Genomic DNA, 8503 nt, shown 5'->3' with positions numbered 1-8503 from the left:
CACCTACACTCATGTGGCACGCAGTGTACTCGAATGCTGTGACGCCTTTTCAGGTCGAGTTGCCATGCTGCAGCTCGACCTAGCGAAGGCATTTGATCGAGTGTCACATGAAGTGCTGTTTCTTATTCTTAATTACGTAAACGTTGGCAATGTTATTATGGAAGGAGTAAAAATGGCATATCGGGACTGTACTATACAGATTATCATTAATAAAAACCTGAGTGAAAGGATTTCAGTCAAATCCAGCGTCCGGCAAGGATGTCCGCTCAGCCCCTGCGTTTTGCGGTGTACCTTGAGCCATTCTGTTTAGCCGTGATCCGTAGCGAGAATATTAGAGGATTTAGACTGCAAAGGACCGAAGTAAAATTGTTGGCGTACGCGGATGACATTGCTGTTTTCTCCGATGATCACGAAAGTATCCGAGAAGTCGTTCGCATGGCAAAAGAGTACTGCAAGCAAACAGGATCTGAAATAAATTGGGAAAAAAGCTGTGGCATATGGCATGGTCATTGGGACGTAACGCCAGATTGTTTTGCATCGGCACGCTGGACGACCACACCAGCAAAATATCTGGGAGTGACACTCCAGCATTACAAAGACAGCAAGGATTACTGGTTGGACGAAACTGATAAGATGAAGGAAAAAGCAGGTGGGTGGATGGGACGAGGCTTGTCAATGCTCGGCTGCTCTAGTGCTTGTAACTTGTTTTTAGTAAAAGTGTGGTATGTAATGGAAATTCTGTTCATGGCTAGAGTGAATGTGCAAAAGATACATAGGGTATTCGCTGTGTTTATTTGGGGTTCCAGTTGGGAAAGGGTCAGCCGCAGTAATTTGTTTCGGTCAGTTCGCAGTGGTGGACTGGGTCTCGCTCACTTGTATATCAAGCAGCTTGTGTCGCGCTTTTTCTTTTACGAGACCAAAGTGATGGTTTCTTGCGAACAGTAATTCAGGTACGGCTGGCAAAAGCTCTGCCAGAGTTCATTATAGCGTCTTGTGAAGACAGAGGGCAAAGTGTGACTGGATATATGCGTGAAGTGGTTATGTCTTTTCGTATCTTGCATGCGAGGTTTTCTTTGGAATATTTATGTACCATCACAAAGGAAAAGCTCTATAAGGATTTAGTGGATGTTATGATGCCAATACCTATATACCGAACTGTAAACTGTGGAGGACCAGGAAATGACGTTTTGAAGAGAGTAAGAAGGATGCCCGTAAGATCTACAGTTAAAAGTTTTCTTTTAAATTGCATACAAATACATTGCAAGTAAAGACATGGTTAGAACAGAAAGGGGTTTACGTGCCATGGACAGCTAACTGCTTGCTCTGCAAAAAACCGGAGACCATTGATCATGCTTTCATTGACTGTTGGGATGCCATATTTCATTGGGACATCCTACAACGAACGCTCAAAAAAGATCTTCCAATCACACCGATAGGTATACGTTTCTTGGCCACTGATAATCAAGGTGAAATACCGTACGATACGTTCATGCTCCTGAGCCTCCACAGCTTGTGGAAGACAAGAATGTCGGTCCGCCATGCTGATATAAATGTTCGCACGACACGTGAAAATTTCATTCTCAGTGTTGCAGAAGTTAGAGAACATTATCAAGCGCAAACCGAGCCTGCTGAATGGGTGGATATTCTTGGTGACCTTGTAAATTGTAAAAGATTTTAATATGACTAAGTCAGTCAAGTGTGACTGATGTATTTTATACGTGTACTCATGTTTTTGTTTTTGTGTATTTCTGTCAAAGCAGGCAATAAAGAAAAAAAAAAGCCTCCGTGGCGCAATCGGCTAGCGCGTTCGGCTGTTAACCGAAAGCTTGGAGGTTAGAGCCCTCCCGGGGGCGAAGCTTCTCCTTTTTGATACTTTTTTGCTGTATTTATTCTGGTAGATTTTTTTGTAGCATGTGCGTGGTGGGAAGAGCGCCGAGCAGCCGCCTCCGTGGCGCAATCGGCTGGCGCGTTCGGCTGTTAACCGAAAGGTTGGAGGTTCGAGCCCTCCCGGGGGCGAAGCTTCTCCTTTTTGATGCTTTTTTGTTGTATTTATTCTGGTAGATTTTTTGTAGCATGTGCGTGGTGGGGAGAGCGCCGAGCAGCCGCCTCCGTGGCGCAATCGGCTAGCGCGTTCGGCTGTTAACCGAAAGGTTGGAGGTTCGAGCCCTCCCGGCGGCGAAGCTTCTCCTTTTGATGCTTTTTTTGTTGTATTTATTCTGGTAGATTTTCTGTAGCATGTGCGTGGTGGGGAGAGCGCCGAGCAGCCGCCTCCGTGGCGCAATCGGATAGCGCGTTCGGCTGTTAACCGAAAGGTTGGAGGTTCGAGCCCTCCCGGGGGCGAAGCTTCGCCTTTATGATGCTTTTTTTGCTGTATTTATTCTGGTAGATTTTCTGTAGCAAGTGCGTGGTGGGGAGAGCGCCGAGCAGCCGCCTCCGTGGCGCAATCGGATAGCGCGTTCGGCTGTTAACCGAAAGGTTGGAGGTTCGAGCCCTCCCGGGGGCGAAGCTTCTCATTTTGATGCTTTTTTTGCTGTATTTATTCTGGTAGATTTTTTGTAGCAAGTGCGTGGTGGGGAGAGCGCCGAGCAGCCGCCTCCGTGGCGCAATCGGCTAGCGCGTTCGGCTGTTAACCGAAAGGTTGGAGGTTCGAGCCCTCCCGGGGGCGAAGCTTCTCCTTTTGATGCTTTTTTTGTTGTATTTATTCTGGTAGATTTTCTGTAGCGAGTGCGTGGTGGGGAGAGCGCCGATCAGCCGCCTCCGTGGGATTCGGCTTTCTGCCGCGCTAGCGAGCGGACGTGTCGAACATGAGCTCCATAGGAGCGGCTTCAGCGGCCCAGCAGGGCCGCGGTACCAGGAATTTTGGCTCAGAAGACCCGGATTATCAAGTTTTGCTGCCTCAACTGCCTACAGGTCGGATTGTTTTAAATACAATGTTTTTACATGCTGATGTGCGTGCCAGGCCGTATCGGGTGGAGCACTTCCGCGACGCACTGGCTAGCTTAGGCGTACTGCCGGATGTTATCGCCCTAAGGGCGTATCAAATGAGCCACGTTTGGGCAGTGAATTTCAAGAGCGATGAAGGTGTCAAAAGGCTTGCAAGCGCCAAGGAAGTAAAAAAGAATGAACATCGGTGCATCGTTGTTGATCCAGCAAACCAGGCCGTGCGGCTGAAGCTGCATTAGATGTTACACAACGTGACGGACGAGGACATACGCACCGCCCTTTCAACGTACGGGAAGGTCATGGACGTCTTCCGGGAGAAATGGCGTGTCCAAGGAGTGCAAGATAAAGCATCCTCAACGCGTGCGGTGTCGTTGGTTTTGAAGACGGGTATGACCGTGGAAGACCTGCCTCATCAACTTCGTGTCGCTGGTGAGCAGGCCTTAGTTGTTGTACCAGGCAGAGCACCACTTTGCCTGAAATGCCGAAACACCGGTCATGTTCGACGTGACTGTCGCGTCCCGAGATGTGCCGTTTTCCGGCGCTACGGCCATGATGAGACGGAATGTGTTAAGACCTACGCGTCCGTAACGGGACCAGCGCCTCGGGAGGACGTGGCTGACCTGTTAATGGATGAAGCAGACGTGGATGAGTCTTTCCGTGCGCAAGTTCTGCCGGCCGACACATTCGCGATGCTCACTGAGCAGGCTTACATAGCCTCGAAGGTAGCAACTGTAGTAACTACTGAACAGAAAGCTGCAGTGCAGACAAGTGACGGAAAAGGCAAAGAAGAAACGGCCATAGAACTCGCCTCTGCCGGGGCGAGTACAGCAGAGCACGGGCCAGCAACTGCAATGATGGACGTCGCAGACACGAGTGCAAGCAGTGCGGCTACGAAGAGAGCAAGGGACGTAACGAGCGGCCAAGAGGAGGAATTTGACAACGAGACCAAAGACGAACCGCCGCAGAAAACCCAGGCGAGTCGTCGGGCGTCCATTCGCCCGAAACCGAACATCCCGCCGGACAGACGGACGGCGGCAGAACCGCCTACCTAGGACCTGGCGCCTACTGGGGCGCCCGGACTAGCGACGTCAAGAGATGGGTGCCACTTCAGAATTAGCCTACGCCTACACCGTAAAGGTACGCGTGTGGTTAGAGCGGCTTTTCGTTGAGCATTTGTTTTTGGAAAGCTTTTTACAAAGTGTTGGAATGGTTTGTTCTCCGGCGGCACCTTGGGGGGGGGGGGGGGGCGATCGGCTTGCTTATACAGACTAATGGCGGTAAAATTAGAGACAGCATTGAGAGTGGCCACTTTAAATGTTCGTGGCCTCGGAGCGCGAAGGAGACAGTATCCACTCAGTCGCTTGTGTATGGAGAAGGAACTCGATGTTGTCGCCTTACAAGAAACTAAGGTCGAAACTCAAGAGCAGACCGATCGCATGGTGACGCCTTTCACGGGGCATTACAATGTGTGCGTATGTCATGCTAATGGTACATCAGGCGGGTGCGCGCTGCTTATACGGAAGAGTGCTGGCATTATTGAAGAACGTGTAACTGTATGTCAAACTGGCCGCATGCTCATTGTCGATTTTTCCTTTTCTGGAGCGTCGTGGCGGCTCATATGCGTTTATGCGCCGAACATTGTGAATGACCGAGTGTTGTATTTTGAGTATATAGAGCAGTACCTAAAGTGTGACCGCTACATCATATTTTTTGGTGATTTTAATTGTGTCTGTACTGCGGAAGATCGAAACCGAGGGGAACGTGTTCGTGACAAAAGCGCTGTCTATTTGAGCTCCCTAATTGACGACCACAACGTAGAAGATGTGGGTCAAATTTTCACTGACGGTACGATTCCGCAGTACACACACATTCAAGGAAACAGCCGAGCAAGGCTGGACAGAGTGTATGTTTCACTAGATTTGATCCCCCTTTGTAACAGTTATAATGTCACACCACTATCGTTCACGGATCATAGCTTAGTGAGCTTCGTGATGGGGGCAAAAGTTAAAAGAACACGATTCAACTGGAACACGTGGAAATTCAACCAAAAGCTGCTTGATGATGAGCCATTTGTGCGCAGAGTAAAGGAAAAGATATTAGACTTGATGACAAACAAGCATGACAATTTTATGGCTGCATGGGAAGAATTTAAGGTCCAAGTTAAGTTAATTGCGATCGAAAGAGGAAGCAGCCGCCAGCATGAAGAGCTGCAGAAACAAAGAGAGCTGCAAAGACAGCTAGAATTTCTTTTGGGCGTATAAAATACGGTTCATGATCAGGTTGCGGAAAATGTAAAGAAAGTATGACATGAACTGGAAGTTATTGACGCAGAGCGATATAAAGCTGCAGTTATACGTGCTCGGAGCGAACGGTTATGGATGGGTGAGATGCCAAACAAACGGGCAATGAGCGACGAAAAGCGGCATGCGTCAAGAAATGAGATTAAACAGATACGTTTTCAAAACGAGGTGACGTCAGAAGCTGTTTTAATCGAGAGAGCCTTCGTTGAGCATTATCGGGAATTGTTCGGCAATGGGACACGCTCTGGACTAGGCTTCGACAGCGAATTCATGAGCGAAATGCCAAGGTTGGAAGACGGCGTTAGAGAAAGCCTTGAAATGCCAATAAGTGTACCCGAGATTGAAAGGGCGATAGATGAGTTGCCGTCAGGAAAGTCGCCAGGGCCAGACGGCCTAGGCGCCAAGTTTTACAAATCATTCAGTCACGAGTTTTCCTGTATTTTGCACAGACTACTCTCAGAAGCGTACGAAGTTAAAAAAGTGCCACCCTCATTCCGCATGTCACACGTAGTTTTGATTCCAAAAACCGATGACCGGGAAAAGCTTCTTTTAGTAGGCTCATACAGACCGATAAGTCTAACCAACACAGACTACAAATATTTATGAAAGTACTGGCTGGACGATTCCAAAGCGTGATTAAGGAGCTTGTAGGGCCACACCAGACGTGTGGCATTAAAGGCCGTACAATTTTCACCAACACCCACATTGCAAGGAATGTGTTAGAATGTTGTGATGACATTGGGGGTCGGGTGGCAATGTTGCAGCTCGACCTTGCGAAGGCCTTCGACCGGGTGTCACATGAGGTGCTTTTCTCTATATTGCAGTACTGTAATGTTGGGAACATCATTTTAGAGGGCATTAAAATGGCTTATGAAGAGTGTTCAACGCAGATTCTAATTAATAAATGCCTTAGTTCGAAGGTGCCAGTCCGCTCGTCTGTACGACAAGGCTGTCCTTTGTCCCCGTTGCTTTTTGCCATATACCTCGAACCTTTTTGTTTGGCAGTCATTCATGATGTAAACATACGTGGTTTTAGGCTGCACGCCGCTGAAGTTAAAATGCTAGCCTATGCAGATGACGTCGCCGTCTTTTGTGAAGACAAGGAAAGCGTGATCGAGGCTGTCCGCCTGGCAATATATTTCTGCAAGTACACGGGCGCCCAGATAAACTTCGAAAAAAGTGTTGGCATATGGCATGGAAATTGGGACGCGATGCCCACTGATTTCGCCGGAATGCAATGGACTACAGTGCCTGCACCTTATCTAGGTGTGTCCCTTGAGCACTATCAAGACTCCACACAGTTATGGAGCGGACAAACAGAATTGATGAAAGAAAAGATAAAGGGATGGCAAGGCCGGGGATTATCAGTGTTTGCGCGTGCCTCAGCTTGCAATGTTTTTTTGGTTGCCAAAGTGTGGTATATACTGCAAGTAATGTTCATGTCTCGCGTCAGTGTTCAAAAAGTGCACCGGGTGTTTGCTACCTTTATATGGAATTCCTCTTGGGAGCGAACCAGCCGTACAAACCTTTTTCGCAGTGTTCGCAGTGGAGGCCTTGGGCTCTCACACTTGTTCATCAGACAGATTGTATCGCGGTTCTTTTTCCTGCGCGATGAACGAAATGCTTTTCTCCGCACTGTCATTCAGGCGAGAATGGCAACAGAACTGCCGGAATTTGTTTTAACTACATCCCGTGTTATCAGTAGAAGAGCGACTGGTTATTATCGTGAAGTAGTTGCGTCTTTTCGAATACTCTGTGCACGGTTTTCGCTGGAGTATTTGTGCTCAGTGAGAAAGAAAAAACTGTACGTTGATTTGGTTGACAGCATGCTACCTACCCCACTGTATAGGATTGTTCACTGTGGAGGCCCAGGAAAAGATGTGCTGAAACGAGTCAAAAGGATGCCTGTAAGACCTGCTGCGAAAACATTTTTTTTCCAGCTACACACAAACACCCTCCCCGTTAAAGTATGGCTTGAACAGAAAGGAATATTCGTACCGTGGACAACCAACTGCTTGCTGTGTACAAAGCCCGAAACAATTGAACATGCCTTCATTGATTGTCGGGACGCAGTATTTCATTGGGATGTCTTGCAGCGCACTCTCAAAAAAGAACTCCCCATAACCCCGTATGGAATTCGATTCCTGCCAGTTGAAAGTGATCAAGGAATACCTTTTGATATGTTCATGCTCCTGGGCCTCCATAGTTTGTGGAAGACGAGAATGGCTGTTCGTCATGCTGACGCCAATGCACGCTCTACGCGAGAGAACTTCTTTGAAAGTGTTTCTTTTATACGAGAAGTGTATCTTGCACAGAGTGAACCCGCAGACGGGGTTAGCATTCTTGATGAGCTGGTGTGCCTCAAGAAATTTTAATATGACCATCCCGCCTGACGTGATGTCGGTGCACTGTATATATGCATTTGTATTGTTTCGCTAGTGTCAAAGCAGGCAATAAAGAAAAAAAAAAGCCTCCGTGGCGCAATCGGATAGCGCGTTCGGCTGTTAACCGAAAGCTTGGAGGTTCGAGCCCTCCCGCGGGCGAAGCTTCTCCTTTTTGATGCCTTTTTTGCGGTATTTATTCTGGTAGATTTTCGGTAGCAAGTGCGTGGTGGGGAGAGCGCCGAGCAGCCGCCTCCGTGGCGCAATCGGCTAGCGCGTTCGGCTGTTAACCGAAAGGTTGGAGGTTCGAGCCCTCCCGGGGGCGAAGCTTCTCCTTTTGATGCTTTTTGTTGTATTTATTCTGGTATATTTTCTGTAGCATGTGCGTGGTGGGGAGAGCGCCGAGCAGCCGCCTCCGTGGCGCAATCGGCTAGCGCGTTCGGCTGTTAACCGAAAGGTTGGAGGTTCGAGCCCTCCCGGGGGCGAAGCTTCTCCTTTTGATGCTTTTTTGTTGTATTTATTGTGGTAGATTTTCTGTAGCAAATGCGTGGTGGGGAGAGCGCCGAGCAGCCGCCTCCGTGGGATTCGGCTTTCTGCCGCGCTAGCGAGCGGACGTGTCGAACATGAGCTCCATAGGAGCGGCTTCAGCGGCCCAGCAGGGCCGCGGTACCAGGAATTTTGGCTCAGAAGACCCGGATTATGAAGTTTGGCTGCCTCAACTGCCTACAGGTCGTATTGTTTTAAATACATCGTTTTTACATGCTGATGTGCGTGCCAGGCCGTATCGGGTGGAGCACTTCCGCGACGCACTGGCTAGCTTAGGCGTACTGCCGGATGTTATCGCCCTAAGGGCGTATCAAATGAGCCACGTTTGGGCAG

The 8503-nt window shown here is 48.8% G+C and overlaps 8 non-coding genes across 8 annotated transcripts; all 8 read left to right on the top strand.

The window, feature by feature from the left end:
• Positions 1-1779: 1779 nt before the first annotated feature.
• Trnan-guu (transfer RNA asparagine (anticodon GUU)) lies at positions 1780-1853 on the top strand. Its single transcript has one exon. It is a non-coding gene; the product is annotated as a tRNA-Asn (tRNA).
• An 89-nt stretch (positions 1854-1942) lies between these two features.
• Trnan-guu (transfer RNA asparagine (anticodon GUU)) lies at positions 1943-2016 on the top strand. Its single transcript has one exon. It is a non-coding gene; the product is annotated as a tRNA-Asn (tRNA).
• Positions 2017-2101: 85 nt separating this feature from the next.
• Trnan-guu (transfer RNA asparagine (anticodon GUU)) lies at positions 2102-2178 on the top strand. Its single transcript has one exon. It is a non-coding gene; the product is annotated as a tRNA-Asn (tRNA).
• Positions 2179-2266: 88 nt separating this feature from the next.
• Trnan-guu (transfer RNA asparagine (anticodon GUU)) lies at positions 2267-2340 on the top strand. The gene has a single exon. It is a non-coding gene; the product is annotated as a tRNA-Asn (tRNA).
• An 89-nt stretch (positions 2341-2429) lies between these two features.
• On the top strand, positions 2430-2503 carry Trnan-guu (transfer RNA asparagine (anticodon GUU)). Its single transcript has one exon. It is a non-coding gene; the product is annotated as a tRNA-Asn (tRNA).
• An 88-nt stretch (positions 2504-2591) lies between these two features.
• Trnan-guu (transfer RNA asparagine (anticodon GUU)) lies at positions 2592-2665 on the top strand. The gene has a single exon. It is a non-coding gene; the product is annotated as a tRNA-Asn (tRNA).
• A 5210-nt stretch (positions 2666-7875) lies between these two features.
• Trnan-guu (transfer RNA asparagine (anticodon GUU)) lies at positions 7876-7949 on the top strand. The gene has a single exon. It is a non-coding gene; the product is annotated as a tRNA-Asn (tRNA).
• An 86-nt stretch (positions 7950-8035) lies between these two features.
• Positions 8036-8109, top strand: Trnan-guu (transfer RNA asparagine (anticodon GUU)). The gene has a single exon. It is a non-coding gene; the product is annotated as a tRNA-Asn (tRNA).
• Positions 8110-8503: the final 394 nt, after the last annotated feature.

Source organism: Dermacentor silvarum, chromosome 1 (genome assembly GCF_013339745.2).
Source record: "Dermacentor silvarum isolate Dsil-2018 chromosome 1, BIME_Dsil_1.4, whole genome shotgun sequence".
Lineage (NCBI taxonomy): Eukaryota > Metazoa > Arthropoda > Arachnida > Ixodida > Ixodidae > Dermacentor > Dermacentor silvarum.
The sequence above is the reverse complement of the archived record's forward strand: the minus strand, read 5'-3'. Positions and strand labels throughout refer to the sequence as shown.